Source organism: Lissotriton vulgaris, chromosome 2_2, assembly GCF_964263255.1.
Source record: "Lissotriton vulgaris chromosome 2_2, aLisVul1.2, whole genome shotgun sequence".
NCBI classification, from domain to species: Eukaryota; Metazoa; Chordata; class Amphibia; order Caudata; family Salamandridae; genus Lissotriton; species Lissotriton vulgaris.
In genome coordinates, this window is record NC_141688.1 from 240,417,380 (window position 1) to 240,441,466 (window position 24,087).

Genomic DNA, 24,087 nt, shown 5'->3' on the forward strand with positions numbered 1-24,087 from the left:
CTCCTTTTCACAGGAGCTGGTGCAGATCTGGAGCAACCAGAAAAGCAAGTCGTATTTCAAAGTTCGTCGGCACAGGGGCCACAAGCCAGCTGGCAAGTGACCGGGCCAACGCGTCGAGCGCACACAAGCAGAAGGGCCCCACGCAGCACTCGTCGAGTGTGGAGGGGTGAGCTTTGGTGCAAGTGGAGCACGGGGCTGGGGCTTCTCAAACCCCGGTGTACAGCTTCGAGGGTCACTCGTGGGCCGCACGGTCAGCGTCTCGTGGCCTTTTCAAGATGGCGTGCCCCACGCTTCCGGTCGCCTCCACGGGTCTCAGCTCTGCAGGGACTGTGGATCGGGCAGGTAGAAGGCAGGCAAGCTTGATCTCGTCGATCTCTGTCGCTCGAGTTCCGGCGGGAACTGCAACAAAGCAAGGGTCGAGGGCTGGATGGTGCCTGTTTGCACAGGGTGGTCACTCCTTGACCACAAGGGAGATTCTTCAGTCTTCTCACGTCGTGTAGAAAGTCGAAGGGTCCAGATTTCGTTTCTTATGTTTCTTCAGGATGATCTGAGGTCCGTTGGGACTGCTCCCCCTCTTATTCGAATCTCGGGGGTTGGACATCCTGCTAGGTCCCCTCCTATGGGTGGGACCCAGGAAGGGGGTGGTTACACCCCTCTCCTTTGATCCTGGCCACGCTGGGACAGGGGCTGGGAGGCCCCAGAACCGGTTTGGCCGGATCCTGCAAGGGGCAGCCTTGTGCTCCCCAGGCAGTGTCTGGTTTCTTTGAAACCTCCCTACTCCAATCCACTATCTCCTGTCTGGGGTGGTTTGACACCGCCCTGTGACAGGAAACTCTTTGTCCAGGCCTCCTCTGCCGGGTTTCGGTCAGCAGCAGGAGGTCAGACCCGTGTCTGTGGCAGGGGCATCCATTTTGTGGATCTGAGGCTCATTTTAAATCAACCGCGTTTCAGTAAAGTAACATGTCTTCTCCCTCTAGAAGGGTGGAATGCTACCCCCGTCGCCAGAACTGGCGAGGGGGTAGTATTCCAATTCGTATGACACCTTACACGACATGTTTTGATAAAGCCAAACCAAAGTTGCTATATAACCGCGAGGATTATAAGGCGCTTAAGAGTATATGGTATGGCATTATCCCGGATCAGCTTAGGGAGTTGTTCCCGACAGCTGCAGACAGGCTCAGCTCATGCCAGAGCACCATCTCACATAAAACCACGCACTCTGCCTCCAGGATTGATGAGGCCTTCCATAGGAGTGGCTTACAGGCTATATATGTGTCCAGATATAGGTTTAGATATAGGTATACTATATCTAAGCAAGGGGTGATTACACCCACTTGCCCCAGCTGAGTGATCAGCCAGTTGTGTCAATTTAAGAACCAGCCAGGGGTGGCAAAAGCTATGCTTCAGCCCCTGGTAGGCCTTGGTGGCACCTATGCCCTGGGCACCTATAGTGCATGGTACAGGGGCTGACAAGGAGTCCATTTCCAATTGTGGTATGTACCTATAGCACATGTATTATAAATTTAGAGAGAGAACAGCAGGCTGGGGGTCTGATTAGCAGGCCCACAGCCTCAGTAAGTCGAAAACCAGTGAAGCAAAAAGCAAAAATTGGGGTGACCATAGGATAGCAGACCCTACTCTCCTACATGGGTAGGTAGGGCTTTTCGAGAAGGTGACTGCGGAGTGGCACCCCGGTGCTCACTACGCATCTGCCGGTTAGAACCAGTTCCAGGGGCGCGCAGCCCCTGACCTGGGGAAAGTCTGGCAGGGGAGAGGGGTGTAACTACCCCCCTTCCTGGTCCCACCCTTAGGGCAGGACCTAGTCATGTACCCACCCCTTTCTTTAGGATAAAGGCCGGAGCGGGGACCCTTCCAAATGAGATCATTTTTGAATCAAGAACTATTTTCTACGAAAGGACATTCGAGACTCTTCTCAAGATTTCTCCCTTGTGGCTAAGGAGTAGTCATCCTGCACCAGCGGGCACCATCTAAGAACTCTGCGGTTTGCTGCAAGTCCTTCCTCAGGAATCCGACTGCCCAGCTCGACGAGAACCGGCTTCCCTGGCACCTCTGACCTCTACCCACATCGTCAGCTCAGCTGAGATCTGTGGGTGCGACGAGACCTCGAGGGACCGGCCATCATCAAAACCTGCACGCTTTCTTAACCAGCACGACCACCGAAGGAATTCTCTGGTGAGTGCTCTGGGGTCCGAGAAGCCCTGACCCTGCGCAGGTTCAGCACCGAAGTGCAGTCTCCCAGCATCTCCACGATCTGCGTGGGGCCCTCCTGCTCGCTGCTCAGCACGTTGTCTGGTCACTAGCCGCTGGCTTGTGCCCTTCCTTGACGACATCCGACAACCAACGCTGCTGGTCTGGTTGCTCCAGACTAGCCTTTGCTCCCTTCTTTGAGAGGAGCACCCCGGACCCTCCTGGTCCACTCAAGACGCCATTTTAGGCCCACCACGTGGCCCTGAAATCTGCCAAGGCTTGTTGCCCCAATCCTGGGCCCAGCGACGCCGACAGCATCAACCTTCATGGGACAGCTCGCACCTCCATCCTGGTCGCTGACAAACGCCCCCTGGTCCGTGAGACTGCAGAGCCTAGCGTCGCCCACTCACCTAGTCGAGGTGACGGCCATCCGGTGCCTTCCTGGTACCCTCTGACTACTGGCTAGTAGTACGAACTTGGTCCCCTCTGATTTCAGGTATCAACGATCACTGATCCAGGCTTGGATCTCTATGAACTATTCATCACTGGTCGCCGGCCAGCAACTCCTTTTCTTCCGGCTCCTGGCTCGTCAGCGAAGACCCCCGACGCCTGTAAGACTTGTGCAGCCGCATCCCTCGTGGCTAGGTAACTTCGGCATTTTGGTGCCTGCATAGCCTCCTTACTTAAGGGTCCTGAGTCCCTCGCTTCCGACTTGCCCCATCTGGTCCGCCCGAGACCACTAGAACTTTCCGTGCCCTCGGGCATTTGTTTTAATTGTGCACTTGAAGTATTTTCATAAGAGTTTTGTTCTGTGCTTAGTACCCTGTCCTCATAAAGAGTACAGGGCTGTTGTGATTCTAATAAATAAACTGTTTATTTTCATAACACTTGTGTGGTGTCCTTTCACTTGGTGTTCAAGGGGTATGTGATGGAATAACAGCTGGCTTAACATGCCCTCTAGAGTTTAGCCCGAAGACTGTGTAGGAGAGTAGGGTCTGCTATCCTATGGTCACCCCAATTTTTGCTTTTTGCTTCACTGGTTTTCGACTTACTGAGGCTGTGGGCCTGCTAATCAGACCCCCAGCCTGCTGTTCTCTCTCTAAATTTATAATACATGTGCTATAGGTACATACCACAATTGGAAATGGACTCCTTGTCAGCCCCTGTACCATGCACTATAGGTGCCCAGGGCATAGGTGCCACCAAGGCCTACCAGGGGCTGAAGCATAGCTTTTGCCACCCCTGGCTGGTTCTTAAATTGACACAACTGGCTGATCACTCAGCTGGGGCAAGTGGGTGTAATCACCCCTTGCTTAGATATAGTATACCTATATCTAAACCTATATCTGGACACATATATAGCCTGTAAGCCACTCCTATGGAAGGCCTCATCAATCCTGGAGGCAGAGTGCGTGGTTTTATGTGAGATGGTGCTCTGGCATGAGCTGAGCCTGTCTGCAGCTGTCGGGAACAACTCCCTAAGCTGATCCGGGATAATGCCATACCATATACTCTTAAGCGCCTTATAATCCTCGCGGTTATATAGCAACTTTGGTTTGGCTTTATCAAAACATGTCGTGTAAGGTGTCATACGAATTGGAATACTACCCCCTCACCAGTTCTGGCGACGGGGGTAGCATTCCACCCTTCTAGAGGGAGAAGACATGTTACTTTACTGAAACGCGGTTGATTTAAAATGAGCCTCAGATCCACAAAATGGATGCCCCTGCCACAGACACGGGTCTGACCTCCTGCTGCTGACCGAAACCCGGCAGAGGAGGCCTGGACAAAGAGTTTCCTGTCACAGGGCGGTGTCAAACCACCCCAGACAGGAGATAGTGGATTGGAGTAGGGAGGTTTCAAAGAAACCAGACACTGCCTGGGGAGCACAAGGCTGCCCCTTGCAGGATCCGGCCAAACCGGTTCTGGGGCCTCCCAGCCCCTGTCCCAGCGCGGCCAGGATCAAAGGAGAGGGGTGTAACCACCCCCTTCCTGGGTCCCACCCATAGGAGGGGACCTAGCAGGATGTCCAACCCCCGAGATTCGAATAAGAGGGGGAGCAGTCCCAACGGACCTCAGATCATCCTGAAGAAACATAAGAAACGAAATCTGGACCCTTCGACTTTCTACACGACGTGAGAAGACTGAAGAATCTCCCTTGTGGTCAAGGAGTGACCACCCTGTGCAAACAGGCACCATCCAGCCCTCAACCCTTGCTTTGTTGCAGTTCCCGCCGGAACTCGAGCGACAGAGATCGACAAGATCAAGCTTGCCTGCCTTCTACCTGCCCGATCCACAGTCCCTGCAGAGCTGAGACCCGTGGAGGCGACCGGAAGCGTGGGGCATGCCATCTTGAAAAGGCCACGAGACGCTGACCGTGCGGCCCACGAGTGACCCTTGAAGCTGTACACCAGGGTTTGAGAAGCCCCAGCCCCGAGCTCCACTTGCACCAAAGCTCACCCCTCTACACTCGACGAGTGCTGCGTGGGGCCCTTCTGCTTGTGTGCACTCGACGCGTTGGCCCGGTCACTTGCCAGCTGGCTTGTGGCCCCTGTGCCGACGAACTTTGAAATACGACTTGCTTTTCTGGTTGCTCCAGATCTGCACCAGCTCCTGTGAAAAGGAGCACCCACTCTGACCCTCCTGGTTTGAGTGATAAGCAATCTCCCGGTTCCGCGTGGATTGCTTTTGCCAAGTGCTGTTTGCTGCAATCTCGAAGCCGACGGTGCTGACGGCGAGAGCCTACGTGGGACAGATCGTGACCTGCTCCTGGACGTCGCAGATGCCCCAGAGCCCAAGTGACAGCGGAGAGAAGCCTATCGACAACCGCCTGATTGCGCCCGACATTGCCTGGTTCCGTCCTGGTTCCACCCTGGTCACTGCTGAGTGACCCAGACTCTGTCCCCTCTGCTTTCAGGTACTTTTCTACTTCGATCCACCCTTGGATCGCACCGGACACTTCTGCTTCACAGCGCCTGCAGCTGCAACAGCTCCAAGCACCAAGAACCTGCGTGACAGAACCCGACGCCACTTCGACCCTGTGCACCCACGGCCTGTGGGTGAGGTAACTTTGCAACGCCGGTGTCTTTACACTGGTACACACCTCTAGGGTCTGTGTCTAAAGTTTTGTGTTCCTAGGTTCAGCGGAAGTATCTTTTAATTCACTTTAGTTGACTTTTACGCACCATTGACAGTGCATTGGTGCGCGCCGCACTTTCCGTGCTGCACCCGTCTCCTGTGGGCTACTCCCGACTTCTTCATTGCTTGTCCTGACTGCTCCCAGCGAATCTCTAGGCCCTAGGCCTAACCATTGTTCGATAAGTGTTACTTATACCACTTTTTTAATATATGGTCTGAGTGGCCACCCGCCCTCATCCATAAACGTGCAACTTTATATGTGTAACAGTGCTTTTGATTTAACGCTTGTGCCCCTTTCCTCATAAAGAGTACTGGGGAGTAATTTAGAAATAAATACATATATTTTTATAATATATACTTGTGTGGTGTCCTTTCATTTGATTACAGGATTGTATGTGGTAAAACAGCTCGCTTAACACGACCTCTTAAGTTAAGCCTTTAAGGCTGCTTAGTCCATGCTACCACTAGGATAGCTTGTCTACAAGGTTGACTTACAACCTGACATCTTTGGGGTTTGTTTGGACTGATACCCAGTGGTTCCAGAATTGGAAACACTACATATCAGGCCAACTTCTCACATTGGTGTGCAGCGGTGCGGATTTGAGCTTGCTGTTTGTTTTACCATTGCAATCTTTATCAAATTGAAAGATCACATCAAGTACCTCTAGGTACATATAAATCAAAAGCTTAGCATATTAAGTTCTACTGAACTTAGTAGTTGTAGATTAAAGGGATTAGCACACCCTGACTACAACTTACTAGCAAGGTACAGTAGGAAACCACTTAGTGTAGGTAAGTGCACCACTTACACCTCACTAGCAGTCATGTCTGATACAGGTAGAGCTTCAGGCTCTGCTCCTGTAATAGTTGATCCTATAGGGACAACATCCAGATATGACAACCTTAGCCACAAAGACCTGAGTGCCTTGTGCACAGCCAGGGGGCTAAAAAAGGGCAGAGGCCCTACCATTCCTTCCCTAGTAGCTCTCCTAGAAAAGGATGACCTAGATAAGGTGAGTCAGACTCCCTTAGAAACAGAGGAAGGGATAAACTCCCCTGAGAATGAGGATCTTCAAGATGATGTAGTGGAGGAGGAAGAAGAAGAAGAAGAAGGCTCTGATTTAGATGAGCCTGAAGATCAGGATCAGGGGGGAAACCAGGTACAGGTTGCCAGGCTTAACCAGGCCAACTTGGACCTACATGGGAATGGAGAGGGCCAGCACCACTCCAGATCTCATAACCAAATTCTCCCAGGTAATAGGAGGGTGAGATCTCTATCAAGGGATTCTCATCTTTCTAGTGCCTCAAGAGAATCTCAAAGAGGAATGACTTCCTCCCAGAGAAAAGAGCATAGGGCCAGGATGAGGGCTGTCCAACTCCAAATAGAAAGGGAAGAGGTAGCCTTGGCTCAAGCTAAACTTGCTTTAGCAAGAGAGAAAAAATTGTGTGGCTTAGATGCCACTGGTGGCAGCAAAGTTCCTAAAGAAAAAGACAGGGCCTATGACAATAGAAACCTGACAAAAATTGTGCCCCCCTACAAGGAAGGGGATGATATCCACAAATGGATGACTGCTCTTGAGAGGGCCTGCATGGTACAGCAGGTCCCTGAGGATCAGTGGGCAGCAATTTTATGGTACTCCTTTTCTGAGAAAGGGAGGGACAGGCTCCTCACTGTTAGACCTGAGGATGCCAAAAACTACTCTGTTCTGAAGAGTGCTCTTATTGAAGGGTTTGGCCTAACCACTGAGCAATACAGGTTGTTGTTCAGAGACACCCAAAAAGCACAGACTCAGGACTGGACTGATTTTGTAGATTGTGCCACTAAGGCTCTGGAGGGTTGGCTGCAGGGAAGTAAAGTTTCAGACTATACAGGATTGTACAATCTTATGATGAGAGAGCAGATCCTTAATAACTGTCAGAACCAGCTGTTGCATCAATACCTTGTTGACTCTGATTTGACCTCTCCCCAAGAATTGGGAAAGAAGGCAGACAAATGGGTCAGAACAAGGATTAAGCAGAAAAACCAGAACCAAGGTGACCAGAAGAAAACAGACCAGAAGGGTGGGAATCAGAAAGATAAAGAAAAGGACCAGAAGTCTTCAGGCCCCCAAACTAGCAATAAGGAGGGGGGTTCCCAAAATGGAAACAAGAAGAAGAAGAATGATGGCCCAAAGAAACCTTGGTGTAATACCTGCAAATCAGTTTCACACTGGGGCAGTGAATGCACTAAGAAAAATCCAGTCCCCACCACTGCAGCTCCTAAAGCAACTGCACCCCCTAGTACAGTCAGCAGTGGTGGTACACAGCCAAAGGGTTTAGTAGGGCTGACCCTGGGTACTGAGGTGGAATCTGGCCTAGTCAGAATCCCCACACAGGCAGTTCTCCTATATGATGTGGACTTATCTTTGCCCACTGCAGTAAGCCCCAGTAACCTGGGCAAATATAGGCAGACTCCCTTAATTAATGAGAAACTGGCTCAGGCCTACAGGGACACTTGTGCCAGTGTCACAATGGTGACACCTGGTTTTGTGGATCCTGGACAGATTGTACTAGGTGAAAGTTACCTAGTGACCAATGCAAGCAACTCCACTACTTCCCATAGTGTGGCTGTTGTGAACTTCTCCTGGGGAGGGGTAGATGGCCTAAAGAAAGTTGTTGTGAGTGCAGACCTCCCAGTAGACTGTCTGTTAGGCAATGATCTTGAAAGCTCAGTTTGGTCAGAAGTGGAGTACAGGACTCATGCAGAAATGCTAGGGATTTCAGCTCATGTCCTTGCAGTGACAAGGTCTCAGGCTAAGAAGTGCCTTCCTGAACCAGTGGTGGATCTTGAAACAATAGACCGACCACAACCCAAGAGAAGGAGCAAGAGGGTTAAGGCTGTGCCTTCCCACTTGCCCCAGGTTGAGGATCAGGTTTCACAGGAAACTGATTCTGCAGTCCAAGAGGAGACTGTCTCAGAGGAGCTTGAACCTGATCAGGTTGAGTTTCTGGGGACAGGGGGACCCTCAAGGGCAGACCTGGGGCAGGCCCAATTAGATTGCCCTTCACTTGAACCCCTCAGACAGCAAGCTGCTGCTGAGGCTGCAGGGAATGCTCAAGGTACCCATAAAGTGTATTGGGATGAAGGACTCCTTTATTCAGAGGCTAGAGACCCCAAGCCTGGCACAACCAGGAGGTTGGTTATACCTTTGAAGTTTAGGGGCTTCCTTCTTACCTTGGCCCATGATATTCCCCTTGCAGGACACTTAGGCCAGAACAAGACTTGGGACAGGCTTGTTCCACACTTTCACTGGCCTCACATGTCAGAAGATGTCAAGGAGTTTTGTCGCTCCTGTGTCACTTGCCAAGCCAGTGGCAAGTCAGGTGGCACAACAAAGGCCCCCCTGATACCACTACCTGTGGTGGGGGTACCCTTTGAAAGAGTTGGAATAGACATTGTGGGTCCCATGGATCCTCAAACAGCATCTGGGCACAGATTTATACTGGTGGTAGTGGATCATGCCACCAGGTACCCAGAAGCAATTCCCCTGAGGACCACCACAGCTCCTGTGGTGGCAAAAGCCCTCATTGCAGTTTTCTCAAGAGTGGGCTTTCCAAAGGAGGTTCTTTCAGACAGAGGTGCCAACTTCATGTCTGGATACTTAAAAGCAATGTGGAAAGAGTGTGGAGTAAACTATAAGTTTACCACACCCTACCATCCACAGTGCAATGGGCTTGTGGAAAGGTTCAACAAGACCCTAAAGGGAATGATAAAAGGTTTACCAGAGAAGCTTAGGCGGAAATGGGACATCCTTTTACCCTGCTTGCTCTTTGCTTACAGAGAGGTCCCACAGAAGGGGGTTGGCTACAGCCCTTTTGAACTTTTGTTTGGCCACCCTGTAAGAGGTCCACTGAGTTTGGTGAAGGAAGGATGGGAGTTACCTCTCAAAAAGCCTAAACTAGACATTGTGGACTATGTACTTGGTCTCCGCTCCAGGATGGCTGAATACATGGAGAGAGCATCCAAAAACCTTGAGGCAAGTCAGGAATTACAGAAAGCCTGGCATGACCAAAAGGCTGTTCTGGTTGAGTACCAGCCAGGGCAGAAGGTGTGGGTGTTGGACCCAGTGGGGCCAGCAGCTCTCCAGGACAAATGGACTGGACCCTACCCTATCATTGAGAAAAAGGGAGAAGTCACCTATGTGGTTGACTTTGGCACCCCTAGGAGCCCCCACAGGGTGCTCCATGTCAATCGTTTGAAAGCATTTGTTGACAGGGAGGACATGAGTCTCCTCATGGCCACAGATGGGGAACAGGAGGAAGAGAGTGACCCTCTCCCAGACCTGCTTTCCCAGAACCCTGATGATGGTTCAGTTGATGGAGTAGCCTTGGCAGGCAGCCTCACTGAGCAGCAACAGGTGGACTGCAGACAGGTGTTGCAGGCCCACAGACATTTGTTTTCACTCACACCCAGTCAGACTAACTGGTGCACCCATGAGGTGGATACTGGTGACAATCTGCCTGTGAAGAATAAGATCTACAGGCAACCTGACCATGTCAGGGATTGTATAAAGGCTGAGGTGCAAAAGATGTTGGAGCTTGGAGTGATTGAGCCATCAGAGAGCCCATGGGCTAGCCCAGTGGTCCTTGTGCCAAAACCTCATACCAAAGATGGGAAGAGAGAAATGAGGTTTTGTGTGGACTACAGAGGTCTCAATGCTGTCACTAGGACAGATGCTCATCCCATTCCAAGAGCAGATGAGCTCATTGATAAATTGGCTTCTGCCAAGTTTCTGAGCACATTTGATTTGACAGCTGGCTACTGGCAAATCAGACTAGCTGAAGAGTCAAAAGCCAAAACAGCATTCTCTACCCCTAGTGGACATTATCAGTTTGTGGTAATGCCCTTTGGTTTGAAGAATGCACCTGCCACTTTCCAAAGGTTGGTGAACCAAGTCCTTGCTGGGTTGGATGACTTTTGCGCAGCATATCTAGATGATATTGCTGTCTTTAGCTCCACCTGGGAGGATCACCTGATCCACCTGAAGAAGGTTCTGGAGGCCCTGCAAAAGGCAGGCCTGACTATCAAGGCTACTAAGTGCCAGATAGGGCAGAGCAAGGTTGTGTACTTGGGCCACCTAGTAGGTGGGGGTCAAGTTCAACCACTGGAGAGCAAGATCCAGACCATACAGGACTGGACTCCTCCAACTACCCAGACACAAGTCAGAGCCTTCTTGGGCCTGACTGGGTATTACAGAAAATTTGTAAAGAACTATGGGTCCATTGTGACACCATTGAATGACTTGACATCCAAGAAGATGCCCAAAAAGGTTCAGTGGACAGTTAGCTGTCAAAAGGCATTTGATGACCTGAAGAAGGCCATGTGCTCTGCACCTATCCTGAAGAGTCCTGACTACTCCAAACAGTTCATTGTACAGACAGATGCTTCTGAGTTGGGGGTGGGAGCTGTGCTTTCACAACTTAATCAAGATGGTCAAGACCAGCCCATTGCTTTTATTAGCAGAAGGCTGACCCCCAGGGAGAAACGTTGGTCAGCTATTGAGAGGGAGGCCTTTGCTGTGGTTTGGGCCCTGAAGAAGCTGAGGCCATACTTGTTTGGCACTCACTTCCTAATTCAGACAGACCATAAGCCCCTCTTGTGGCTAAATCAGATGAAGGGTGAAAATCCCAAACTGCTCAGGTGGTCCATTTCCCTACAGGGGATGGACTTTACAGTGGAGCACCGCCCAGGGACTGACCATGGTAATGCAGATGGTCTCTCCAGGTACTTCCACTTAGAACATGAAGACTTATCTGGTCAAGGTTAAGTTTAATGTCCCTGCGTTTGGGGGGGGGTTATGTAGGAGAGTAGGGTCTGCTATCCTATGGTCACCCCAATTTTTGCTTTTTGCTTCACTGGTTTTCGACTTACTGAGGCTGTGGGCCTGCTAATCAGACCCCCAGCCTGCTGTTCTCTCTCTAAATTTATAATACATGTGCTATAGGTACATACCACAATTGGAAATGGACTCCTTGTCAGCCCCTGTACCATGCACTATAGGTGCCCAGGGCATAGGTGCCACCAAGGCCTACCAGGGGCTGAAGCATAGCTTTTGCCACCCCTGGCTGGTTCTTAAATTGACACAACTGGCTTATCACTCAGCTGGGGCAAGTGGGTGTAATCACCCCTTGCTTAGATATAGTATACCTATATCTAAACCTATATCTGGACACATATATAGCCTGTAAGCCACTCCTATGGAAGGCCTCATCAATCCTGGAGGCAGAGTGCGTGGTTTTATGTGAGATGGTGCTCTGGCATGAGCTGAGCCTGTCTGCAGCTGTCGGGAACAACTCCCTAAGCTGATCCGGGATAATGCCATACCATATACTCTTAAGCGCCTTATAATCCTCGCGGTTATATAGCAACTTTGGTTTGGCTTTATCAAAACATGTCGTGTAAGGTGTCATACGAATTGGAATACTACCCCCTCGCCAGTTCTGGCGACGGGGGTAGCATTCCACCCTTCTAGAGGGAGAAGACATGTTACTTTACTGAAACGCGGTTGATTTAAAATGAGCCTCAGATCCACAAAATGGATGCCCCTGCCACAGACACGGGTCTGACCTCCTGCTGCTGACCGAAACCCGGCAGAGGAGGCCTGGACAAAGAGTTTCCTGTCACAGGGCGGTGTCAAACCACCCCAGACAGGAGATAGTGGATTGGAGTAGGGAGGTTTCAAAGAAACCAGACACTGCCTGGGGAGCACAAGGCTGCCCCTTGCAGGATCCAGCCAAACCGGTTCTGGGGCCTCCCAGCCCCTGTCCCAGCGCGGCCAGGATCAAAGGAGAGGGGTGTAACCACCCCCTTCCTGGGTCCCACCCATAGGAGTGGACCTAGCAGGATGTCCAACCCCCGAGATTCGAATAAGAGGGGGAGCAGTCCCAACGGACCTCAGATCATCCTGAAGAAACATAAGAAACGAAATCTGGACCCTTCGACTTTCTACACGACGTGAGAAGACTGAAGAATCTCCCTTGTGGTCAAGGAGTGACCACCCTGTGCAAACAGGCACCATCCAGCCCTCGACCCTTGCTTTGTTGCAGTTCCCGCCGGAACTCGAGCGACAGAGATCGACGAGATCAAGCTTGCCTGCCTTCTACCTGCCCGATCCACAGTCCCTGCAGAGCTGAGACCCGTGGAGGCGACCGGAAGCGTGGGGCACGCCATCTTGAAAAGGCCACGAGACGCTGACCGTGCGGCCCACGAGTGACCCTCGAAGCTGTACACCGGGGTTTGAGAAGCCCCAGCCCCGAGCTCCACTTGCACCAAAGCTCACCCCTCCACACTCGACGAGTGCTGCGTGGGGCCCTTCTGCTTGTGTGCGCTCAACGCGTTGGCCCGGTCACTTGCCAGCTGGCTTGTGGCCCCTGTGCCGACGAACTTTGAAATACGACTTGCTTTTCTGGTTGCTCCAGATCTGCACCAGCTCCTGTGAAAAGGAGCACCCACTCTGACCCTCCTGGTTCGAGTGATAAGCAATCTCCCGGTTCCGCGTGGATTGCTTTTGCCAAGTGCTGTTTGCTGCAATCTCGAAGCCGACGGTGCTGACGGCGAGAGCCTACGTGGGACAGATCGTGACCTGCTCCTGGACGTCGCAGATGCCCCAGAGCCCACGTGACAGCGGAGAGAAGCCTATCGACAACCGCCTGATTGCGCCCGACATTGCCTGGTTCCGTCCTGGTTCCACCCTGGTCACTGCTGAGTGACCCAGACTCTGTCCCCTCTGCTTTCAGGTACTTTTCTACTTCGATCCACCCTTGGATCGCACCGGACACTTCTGCTTCACAGCGCCTGCAGCTGCAACAGCTCCAAGCACCAAGAACCTGCGTGACAGAACCCGACGCCACTTCGACCCTGTGCACCCACGGCCTGTGGGTGAGGTAACTTTGCAACGCCGGTGTCTTTACACTGGTACACACCTCTAGGGTCTGTGTCTAAAGTTTTGTGTTCCTAGGTTCAGCGGAAGTATCTTTTAATTCACTTTAGTTGACTTTTACGCACCATTGACAGTGCATTGGTGCGCGCCGCACTTTCCGTGCTGCACCCGTCTCCTGTGGGCTACTCCCGACTTCTTCATTGCTTGTCCTGACTGCTCCCAGCGAATCTCTAGGCCCTAGGCCTAACCATTGTTCGATAAGTGTTACTTATACCACTTTTTTAATATATGGTCTGAGTGGCCACCCGCCCTCATCCATAAACGTGCAACTTTATATGTGTAACAGTGCTTTTGATTTAACGCTTGTGCCCCTTTCCTCATAAAGAGTACTGGGGAGTAATTTAGAAATAAATACATATATTTTTATAATATATACTTGTGTGGTGTCCTTTCATTTGATTACAGGATTGTATGTGGTAAAACAGCTCGCTTAACACGACCTCTTAAGTTAAGCCTTTAAGGCTGCTTAGTCCATGCTACCACTAGGATAGCTTGTCTACAAGGTTGACTTACAACCTGACATCTTTGGGGTTTGTTTGGACTGATACCCAGTGGTTCCAGAATTGGAAACACTACATTTCAGGCCAACTTCTCACAGACTGCTCGTATCCACACTACTAGGATAGCTGGTCTAAGGTTGACTTACAACCAATCACCATAAGGGTCATTTGGACCGATGCATAGTGGTCGCTAGAATAGCGAACGCTGCATATCGGGCCAACTTCTCACATGTGGCATCAGGTTGATCAATGTGGAGGTGATCAGTGGGTTCCTGTAGTAGTAGAGAAAGCTACTCAATTCCAGCTCTGTACAGGGGGTCGTGATAATGAATAGTCATTTCAGAGTGAACAGAAAACGTCGGAAGGAAGTGGAGAAATGTACTCGGTTCTACATAGGTACAATGAGGCCTGCCCAAGAAGTGATTACCTATGTAAAGAATCCTAGACTAAGGAAGAGCCGGTTGTGCGGGCGGCGCATTTAGATGAGACCGGAGTGCACTAAGTATACTAAATGAGCATGCTGTGACATAGGACAATCCAATCGATATTCAGCGAAAGTGTCAATTTTCACGGCGCAGTGGGGGGAGGATGGATATACTAAATGAGCATGCTGTTACATAGGACAATCCACTTGATATTCGGCGAAAGTGTAAATATTCACAACGCAGTGGGGGTGGATGGAGATGGGGGAGGCTCCCCAGGGTAGATCATGCCGGTGGGGTTCATGCAGCGAGCGTGATGGCCAAATGCCTAGTGAGGCAGAGCGACCCTGCAAATAAAGGGAGGACATCATTAGAATTTGGAGGGTCGATTTCCAAAGGGTATGTCATGTGCCATCAAGTGTTGTGGTGTCATGTGGTGTCATGTGTCATCATGTGTCATCATGTGTTGTCATGCGTCATGTGGTGTCATGTGTCATCATGTGTCATGTGTCGTCATGTGTCATCATGTGTCGTCATGTATCATCATGTGTCGTCATGTGGTGTCATTTGTCATGTGGTGTCATGTGTCATCATGTGTCATGTGTCGTCATGTGTCATCATGTGTCATCATGTGGTGTCATGTGTCTTGTGGTGTCATGTGGTGTCGTGTCGTCATGTGTCATCAAGTGGTGTCATGTGTCATAATGTCTCATCATGTGTCATGTGGTGTCATGTGGTGTCATGTGTCATGTGGTGTCATGTGGTGCCATGTGTTATCATGTGTCATGTGGTATCTTGTGGTGTCATGTGGTGTTGTGTTGTCATGTGTCATTTGTCATCATGTGTCATCATGTGTCATGTGGCGTCATGTGGTGTCATGTATTGTCATGTGTCATCATGTGTCGTCATGTGTCTTCATGTGGTGTCATGTGTCATCATGTGTCATCATGTGTCATGTGGTACAATGTGTCATGTGTCATCATGTGTCATCATGTGTCGTCATGTGTCGTCATGTGTCGTCATGTGTCGTCATGTGGTGTCATGTGGTGTCATGTGTCATCATGTGTTGTCATGTGTCGTCATATGTTGTCTTGTGTTGTCATGCATTATCATGTGTCATGTGGGTCATGTGGTGTCATGTGTTGTCATGTGTCATCATGTGTCTTGTGGGTCATGTGGGTCATGTGGGGTCATGTGTCATCATGTGTCATCATGTGTCATGTGGGTCATGAGGTGTCATGTGTCATCATGTGTCATCATGTGTCATCATGTGTCATGTGGTTTCATGTGGTATCATGTGGTGTCATGTGGTGTCATGTGTCATCATGTGTCATGTGTCGTCATGTGTTGTCATGTGTCATCTTGTGTCATGTGGTGCCATGTGATGTCATGTGGTATCATGTGGTGTTATGTGTCATCATGTGTCATGTGTCATCATGTGTCATCATGTGGTGGCATGTGGTGTCATGTGGTGTCATGTGGTGTCATGTGTCATCATGTGTCATCATGTGGTGTCATGTGTCGTCATGTGTCATCATGTGTCATGTGGTGTCATGTGGTGTCATGTGGTGTCATGTGTCATGTGGTGTCGTGTGGTGTCATGTGTTATCATGTGTCATGTGGTATCTTGTGGTGTCATGTGGTGTTGTGTCATCATGTGTCATTGTCATGTGTTGTCATGTGGTGTCATGTGGTGTCATGTGTCATCATGTGTCATCATGTGCCATCATGTGTCATGTGGTGTCATGTGTCATCATGTGTCATGTGTCGTCATGTCTCGTCATGTGTCGTCATGTGTTGTCATGTGTCATCATGTGTCATGTGGGTCATGTGGTGTCATGTGGTGTCATGTGGTATCATGTGTCGTCATGTGGTGTCATGTGGTGTCATGTGTTGTCATTTGTCATCATGTGTCATCGTGTGTAATGTGGTGGCATGTGTCATCATGTGGTGTCATGTGTCATCATGTATCATCATGTGTTGTCATGTGTTGTCATGTGTTGTCATGTGTTGTCATGTGGTTTCATGTGTCATCATGTGTCATCATGTGTCATCATGTGTCATCATGTGTCATGTGGTGTCATGTGTCATCATGTGTCATGTGGTGTCATGTGGTGTCATGTGTCATCATGTGTCATGTATTATCATGTGTCATCATGTGGTGTCATGTGTCGTCATGTGTCATCATGTGTCATGTGGTGTCATGTGGTGTCATGTGGTGTCATGTGTCATGTGGTGTCATGTGGTGTCATGTGTTATCATGTGTCATGTGGTATCTTGTGGTGTCATGTGGTGTTGTGTCATCATGTGTCATTGTCGTCATGTGTCGTCATGTGGTGTCATGTGTCATCATGTGTCATCATGTGCCATCATGTGTCACGTGGTGTCATGTGTCATCATGTGTCGTCATGTGTCGTCATGTGTCGTCATGTGTCGTCATGTGTTGTCATGTGTCATCCTGTGTCATATGGGTCATGTGGTGTCATGTGGTGTCATGTGGTATCATGTGTCGTCATGTGGTGTCATGTGTGTCATTTGTCATGTGGTGTCATGTGTCATCATGTGTCGTCCTGTGTCATCATGTGTCATCATGTGTCATGTGGGTCATGAGGTGTCATCATGTGTCATGTGTTGGCATGTGGTGTCATGTGTCATCATGTGGGTCATGTGTCATGTGTCCATGTCATGTCATGTGTTGTCATGTGTCATCATGTGTCATGTGGGTCATGTGGTGTCATGTGTTGTCATGTGTCATGTAGGTCATGTGGGTCATGTGTTGTCATGTGTCATCATGTGTCATGTGGGTCATGTGGTGTCATGTGTCGTCATGTGTCATGTAGGTCATGTGGGTCATGTGGTGTCATGTGTCATCATGTGTCATCATGTGTCATGTGGGTCATGAGGTGTCATGTGTCATCATGGGTCATCATGTGTCATCATGTGGTGCCATGTGGTGTCATGTGGTATCATGTGGTGTCATGTGTCGTCATGTGTCATGTGTCATCATGTGTCATCATGTGTCATCATGTGGTGTCATGTGGTGTCATGTGTCATGTGGTGTCATGTGCCATGCGTCATCATTTGTCATCATATGTTGCCATGTGTTGTCATGTATCATGTGGAGTCATGTGGTGTCATGTGTCATCATGTGTCAAGTGTCATGTGGTGTCATGTGTCATCATGTGTCATCATGTGTCATCATGTGTCATCATGTGTCATGTGGTGTCATGTGTCATCATGTGTCATGTGGTGTCATGTGTTGTCATGTGTCATCATGTGTCGTCATGTGGTGTCATGTGTCATCATGTGGTGTCATGTGTAGTCGTGTGTCATGTAGTATCATGTGTCATCATGTGTCATCATGTATCATCATGTGTCATCATATGGTGTCATTTGTCATGTGGTGTCATATGTCATCATGTGTCATATGTCGTCATGTGTCATCATGTGTCATCATGTGGTGTCATGTGGTGTCTTGTGGTGTCATGTGGTGTTATGTGGTGTCATGTGTCATCATGTGTCATGTGGTGTAATGTGGTGCCATGTGTTACCATGTGTCATGTGGTATCTTGTGGTGTCATGTGGTGTTGTGTCGTCATGTGTCATTTGTCGTCATGTGTCATCATGTGTCATGTGGTGTCATGTGGTGTCATGTGTTGTCATGTGTCATCATGTGTCGTCATGTGTCTTCATGTGGTGTCATGTGTCATCATATGCCATCATGTGTCATGTGGTGTCATGTGTCATCATGTGTCATGTGTCATCATGTGTCGTCATGTGTCGTCATGTGGTGTCATTTGTCATTTGTCATGTGGTGTCATGTGTCATCATGTGGTGTCATATGTCGTCATGTGTCGGCATGTGTCATGTGTCGTCATGTGTCATCATGTATCATCATATGTCATCATGTGGTGCCATTTGTCAAGTGGTGTCATGTCTCATCATTTGTCGTCGTGTCATCATGTGTTGTCATGTGTTGTCATGCATCATGTGGTGTCATGTGTCATCATGTGTCATGTGTCGTCATGTGTCATCATGTGCTGTCATGTATCATGTGTCGTCATGTGGTGTCGTTTGTCATGTGGTGTCATGTGTCATCATGTGTCGTCATGTGTCATCATGTGTCATCATGTGGTGTCATGTGGTGTCATGTGGTGTCATGTGGTGTCATGTGTCATCATGTGCCAAGTGTCATGTGGTGTCATGTGTCATCATGTGTCATCATGTGTCATGTGGTGTCATGTGTCATCATGTGTCATGTGTTGTCATGTGTCGTCATGTGTCGTCATGTGTCATCATGTGTCATGTGGTGTCAAGTGTCGTCATTTGTCATGTAGTATCATGTGTCATCATGTGTCCTCATGTATCATCATGTGTTGTCATGTGGTGTCATTTGTCTTGTGGCGTCATGTGTCATCATGTGTCAGCATTTGGTGTCATGTGTCATCATGTGGGTCATGTGTCATGTGTCCACGTCATGTCATGTGTTGTCATTAGCCATCATGAGTCATGACGGTCATGTGGTGTCAAGTGTTATGTGTCATCATGTGTCATGTGGGTCATGTGGTGTCATGTGTCATCATGTGTCATCATGATGTCATGTGGGTCATGTGGTGTCATGTGTCGTCATGTGTCATCATGTGTCATCATGTGTCATGTGGTGTATTGTGGTGTCATGTGGTATCATGTGGTGTCATGTGGTGTCATGTGTCATCATGTGTCATGTGTCGTCATGTGTCATCATGTGTCATCATGTCTCGTCATGTAGTGTCATGTGGTGTCATGTGGTGTCATGTGGTGTCATGTGTCATGTGGTGTCATGTGTCATCATATGTTGCCATGTGTTGTCATGTATCATGTGGAGTCATGTGCTGTCATGTGCCATCATGTGTCAAGTGTCATGTGGTGTCATGTGTCATCATGTGTCATCATGTGTCATGTGGTGTCATGTGTCATCATGTGTGATGTGGTGTCATGTGTCGTCATGTGTCATGTAGTATCATGTGTCATCATGTGTCATCACGTATCATCATGTGTCATCATGTGGTGTCATTTGTCATGTGGTGTCATGTGTCATCATGGGTCAGCATGTGGTGTCATGTGTCATCATGTGGGTCATGTGTCATGTGTCCACGTCATGTCATGTGTTGTCATTAGCCATCATGAGTCATGACGGTCATGTGGTGTCAAGTGTTGTCATGTGTCATCATGTGTCATGTGGGTCACGTGGGTCATGTGGTGTCATGTGTCATCATGATGTCATGTGGGTCATGTGGTGTCATGTGTTGTCATGTGTCATCATGTGTCATCATGTGTCATGTGGTGTATTGTGGTGTCATGTGGTATCATGTGGTGTCATGTGGTGTCATGTGTCATCGTGTGTCATGTGTCGTCATATGTCATCATGTGTCATCATGTGGTGCCATGTGGTGTCATGTGTCATCATGTGTCATGTGGGTCATGTGTCGTCATGTGGGTCATGTGTCATGTGTCCACGTCATGTCATGTGTTGTCATTAGCCATCATGAGTCATGACTGTCATGTGGTGTCAAGTGTTATGTGTCATCATGTGTCATGTCGTCATTTGTCATGTAGTATCATGTGTCATCATGTGTCCTCATGTATCATCATGTGTTGTCATGTGGTGTCATTTGTCTTGTGGTGTCATGTGTCATCATGTGTCAGCATGTGGTGTCATGTGTCATCATGTGGGTCATGTGTCATGTGTCCACGTCATGTCATGTGTTGTCATTAGCCATCATGAGTCATGACGGTCATGTGGTGTCAAGTGTTATGTGTCATCATGTGTCATGTGGGTCATGTGGTGTCATGTGTCATCATGTGTCATCATGATGTCATGTGGGTCATGTGGTGTCATGTGTCGTCATGTGTCATCATGTGTCATCATGTGTCATGTGGTGTATTGTGGTGTCATGTGGTATCATGTGGTGTCATGTGGTGTCATGTGGTGTCATGTGGTGTCATGTGTCATCGTGTGTCATGTGTCGTCATATGTCATCATGTGTCATCATGTGGTGCCATGTGGTGTCATGTGTCATCATGTGTCATGTGGGTCATGTGTCGTCATGTGGGTCATGTGTCATGTGTCCACGTCATGTCATGTGTTGTCATTAGCCATCATGAGTCATGACGGTCATGTGGTGTCAAGTGTTATGTGTCATCATGTGTCATGTGGGTCATGTGGTGTCATGTGTCATCATGTGTCATCATGATGTCATGTGGGTCATGTGGTGTCATGTGTCGTCATGTGTCATCATGTGTCATCATGTGTCATGTGGTGTATTGTGGTGTCATGTGGTATCATGTGGTGTCATGTGGTATCATGTGGTGTCATGTGGTGTCATGTGTCATCGTGTGTCATGTGTCGTCATATGTCATCATGTGTCATCATGTGGTGCCATGTGGTGTCATGTGTCATCATGTGTCATGTGGGTCATGTGTCGTCATGTGGGTCATGTGTCATGTGTCCACGTCATGTCATGTGTTGTCATTAGCCATCATGAGTCATGACGGTCATGTAGTGTCAAGTGTTATGTGTCATCATGTGTCATGTGGGTCATGTGGTGTCATGTGTCATCATGATGTCATGTGGGTCATGTGGTGTCATGTGTCGTCATGTGTCATCATGTGTCATGTGGTGTATTGTGGTGTCATGTGGTATCATGTGGTGTCATGTGGTGTCATGTGTCATCATGTGTCATGTGTTGTCATGTGTCATCAGGTGTCATCATGTGTCGTCATGTAGTGTCATGTGGTGTCATGTGGTGTCATGTGGTGTCATGTGTCATGTGGTGTCATGTGCCATGCGTCATCATGTGTCATCATATGTTGCCATGTGTTGTCATGTATCATGTGGAGTCATGTGCTGTCATGTGCCATCATGTGTCAAGTGTCATGTGGTGTCATGTGTCATCATGTGTCATCATGTGTCATGTGGTGTCATGTGTCATCATGTGTGATGTGGTGTCATGTGTCGTCATGTGTCATGTAGTATCATGTGTCATCATGTGTCATCATATATCATCATGTGTCGTCATGTGGTGTCATTTGTCATGTGGTGTCTTGTGTCATCATGGGTCAGCATGTGGTGTCATGTGTCATCATGTGGGTCATGTGTCATGTGTCCACGTCATGTCATGTGTTGTCATTAGCCATCATGAGTCATGACGGTCATGTGGTGTCAAGTGTTGTCATGTGTCATCATGTGTCATGTGAGTCACGTGGGTCATGTGGTGTCATGTGTCATCATGATGTCATGTGGGTCATGTGGTGTCATGTGTTGTCATGTGTCATTATGTGTCATCATGTGTCATGTGGTGTATTGTGGTGTCATGTGGTATCATGTGGTGTCATGTGGTGTCATGTGTCATTGTGTGTCATGTGTCGTCATATGTCATCATGTGTCATCATGTGGTGCCATGTGGTGTCATGTGTCATCATGTGTCATGTGGGTCATGTGTCGTCATGTGTCATCATGTTTCATCATGTGTCGTCATGTAGTGTCATGTGGTGTCATGTGGTGTCATGTGGTGTCATGTGTCATGTGGTGTCATGTGCCATGCGTCATCATGTGTCATCATATGTTGCAATGTGTTGTCATGTATCATGTGGAGTCATGTGCTGTCATGTGCCATCATGTGTCAAGTGTCATGTGGTGTCATGTGTCATCATGTGTCATCATGTGTCATGTGTCATCATGTGTGATGTGGTGTCATGTGTCATCATGTGTCATGTAGTATCATGTGTCATCATGTGTCATCATGTATCATCATGTGTCGTCATGTGGTGTCATTTGTCATGTGGTGTCATGTGTCATCATGGGTCAGCATGTGGTGTCATGTGTCATCATGTGGGTCATGTGTCATGTGTCCACGTCATGTCATGTGTTGTCATTAGCCATCATGAGTCATGACGGTCATGTGGTGTCAAGTGTTGTCATGTGTCATCATGTGTCATGTGGGTCATGTGGGTCATGTGGTGTCATGTGTCATCATGATGTCATGTGGGTCATGTGGTGTCATGTGTTGTCATGTGTCATCATGTGTCATGTGGTGTATTGTGGTGTCATGTGGTATCATGTGGTGTCATGTGGTGTCATGTGTCATCGTGTGTCATGTGTCGTCATATGTCATCATGTGTCATCATGTGGTGCCATGTGGTGTCATGTGTCATCATGTGTCATGTGGTGTCATGTGTCATCATGTGTCATCATGTGTCATCATGTGTAATCACCTGTCATCATGTGTCATGTGGTGTCATGTGGTGTCAAGTGGTATCATGTGGTGTCATGTGGTGTCATGTGTCATTGTGTGTCATGTGTTGTCATGTGTCGTCATGTGTTGTCATGTGTCGTCATGTGGTGCCATGTGGTGTCATGTGGTATCATGTGGTGTCATGTGTCATCATGTGTCATGTGTCGTAATGTGTCATCATGTGTCATCATGTGTCATCGTGTGGTGTCATGTGGTATCATGTGGTGTCATGTGGTTTCATGTGTCATCGTGTGTCATGTGTCATCATGTGTCGTCATGTGTCATCATATGGTGCCATGTGGTGTCATGTGGTATCATGTGGTGTCATGTGTCATCATGTGTCATGTGTTGTCATGTGTCATCATGTGTCAGCATGTGGTGTCATGTGGTGTCATGTGGTGTCATGTGGTGTCATGTGTCATCATGTGTCATCATGTGGTGTCATGTGTCGTCATGTGTCATCATGTGTCATGTGGTGTCATGTGGTGTCATGTGGTGTCATGTGGTATCATGTGTCATGTGGTGTCATGTTGTGTCATGTGTTATCATGTGTCATGTGGTATCTTGTGGTGTCATGTGGTGTTGTGTCGTCATGTGTCATTTGTCGTCATGTGTCATCATGTGTCATGTGGTGTCCTGTGGTGTCATGTGTTGTCATGTGTCGTCATGTGTCGTGATGTGGTGTCATGTGTCATCATGTGTCATCATGTGTCATCATGTGTCATGTGGTGTCATGTGTCATCATGTATCATGTGTCGTCATGTGTCGTCATGTGTCGTCATGTATCATCATGTGTCATCATGTGGTGTCATTTGTCATGTGGTATCATGTGTCATCATGTGTCGTCATGTGTCGTCATGTGTTGTGATGTGTTGTCATGCGTCATGTGGTGTCATGTGTCATCATGTGTCATGTGTCGTCATGTGTCATCATGTGCCATCATGTATCATGTGTCGTCATGTGGTGTCGTTTGTCATGTGGTGTCATTTGTCAACATGTGTCATCATGTGGTGTCATGTTGTGTCATGTGTTATCATGTGTCATGTGGTATCTTGTGGTGTCATGTGGTGTTGTGTCGTCATGTGTCATTTGTCGTCATGTGTCATCATGTGTCATGTGGTGTCCTGTGGTGTCATGTGTTGTCATGTGCCGTCATGTGTCGTGATGTGGTGTCATGTGTCATCATGTGTCATGTGGTGTCATGTGTCATCATGTATCATGTGTCGTCATGTGTCGTCATGTGTCGTCATGTATCATCATGTGTCATCATGTGGTGTCATTTGTCATGTGGTATCATGTGTCATCATGTGTCGTCATGTGTCGTCATGTGTTGTGATGTGTTGTCATGCGTCATGTGGTGTCATGTGTCATCATGTGTCATGTGTCGTCATGTGTCATCATGTGCCATCATGTATCATGTGTCGTCATGTGGTGTCGTTTGTCATGTGGTGTCATTTGTCAACATGTGTCATCATGTGGTGTCATGTGGTGTCATGTGGTGTCATGTGGTGTCATGTGGTGTCATGTGTCATGTGTCATCGTGTGGTGTCATGTGTCGTCATGTGTC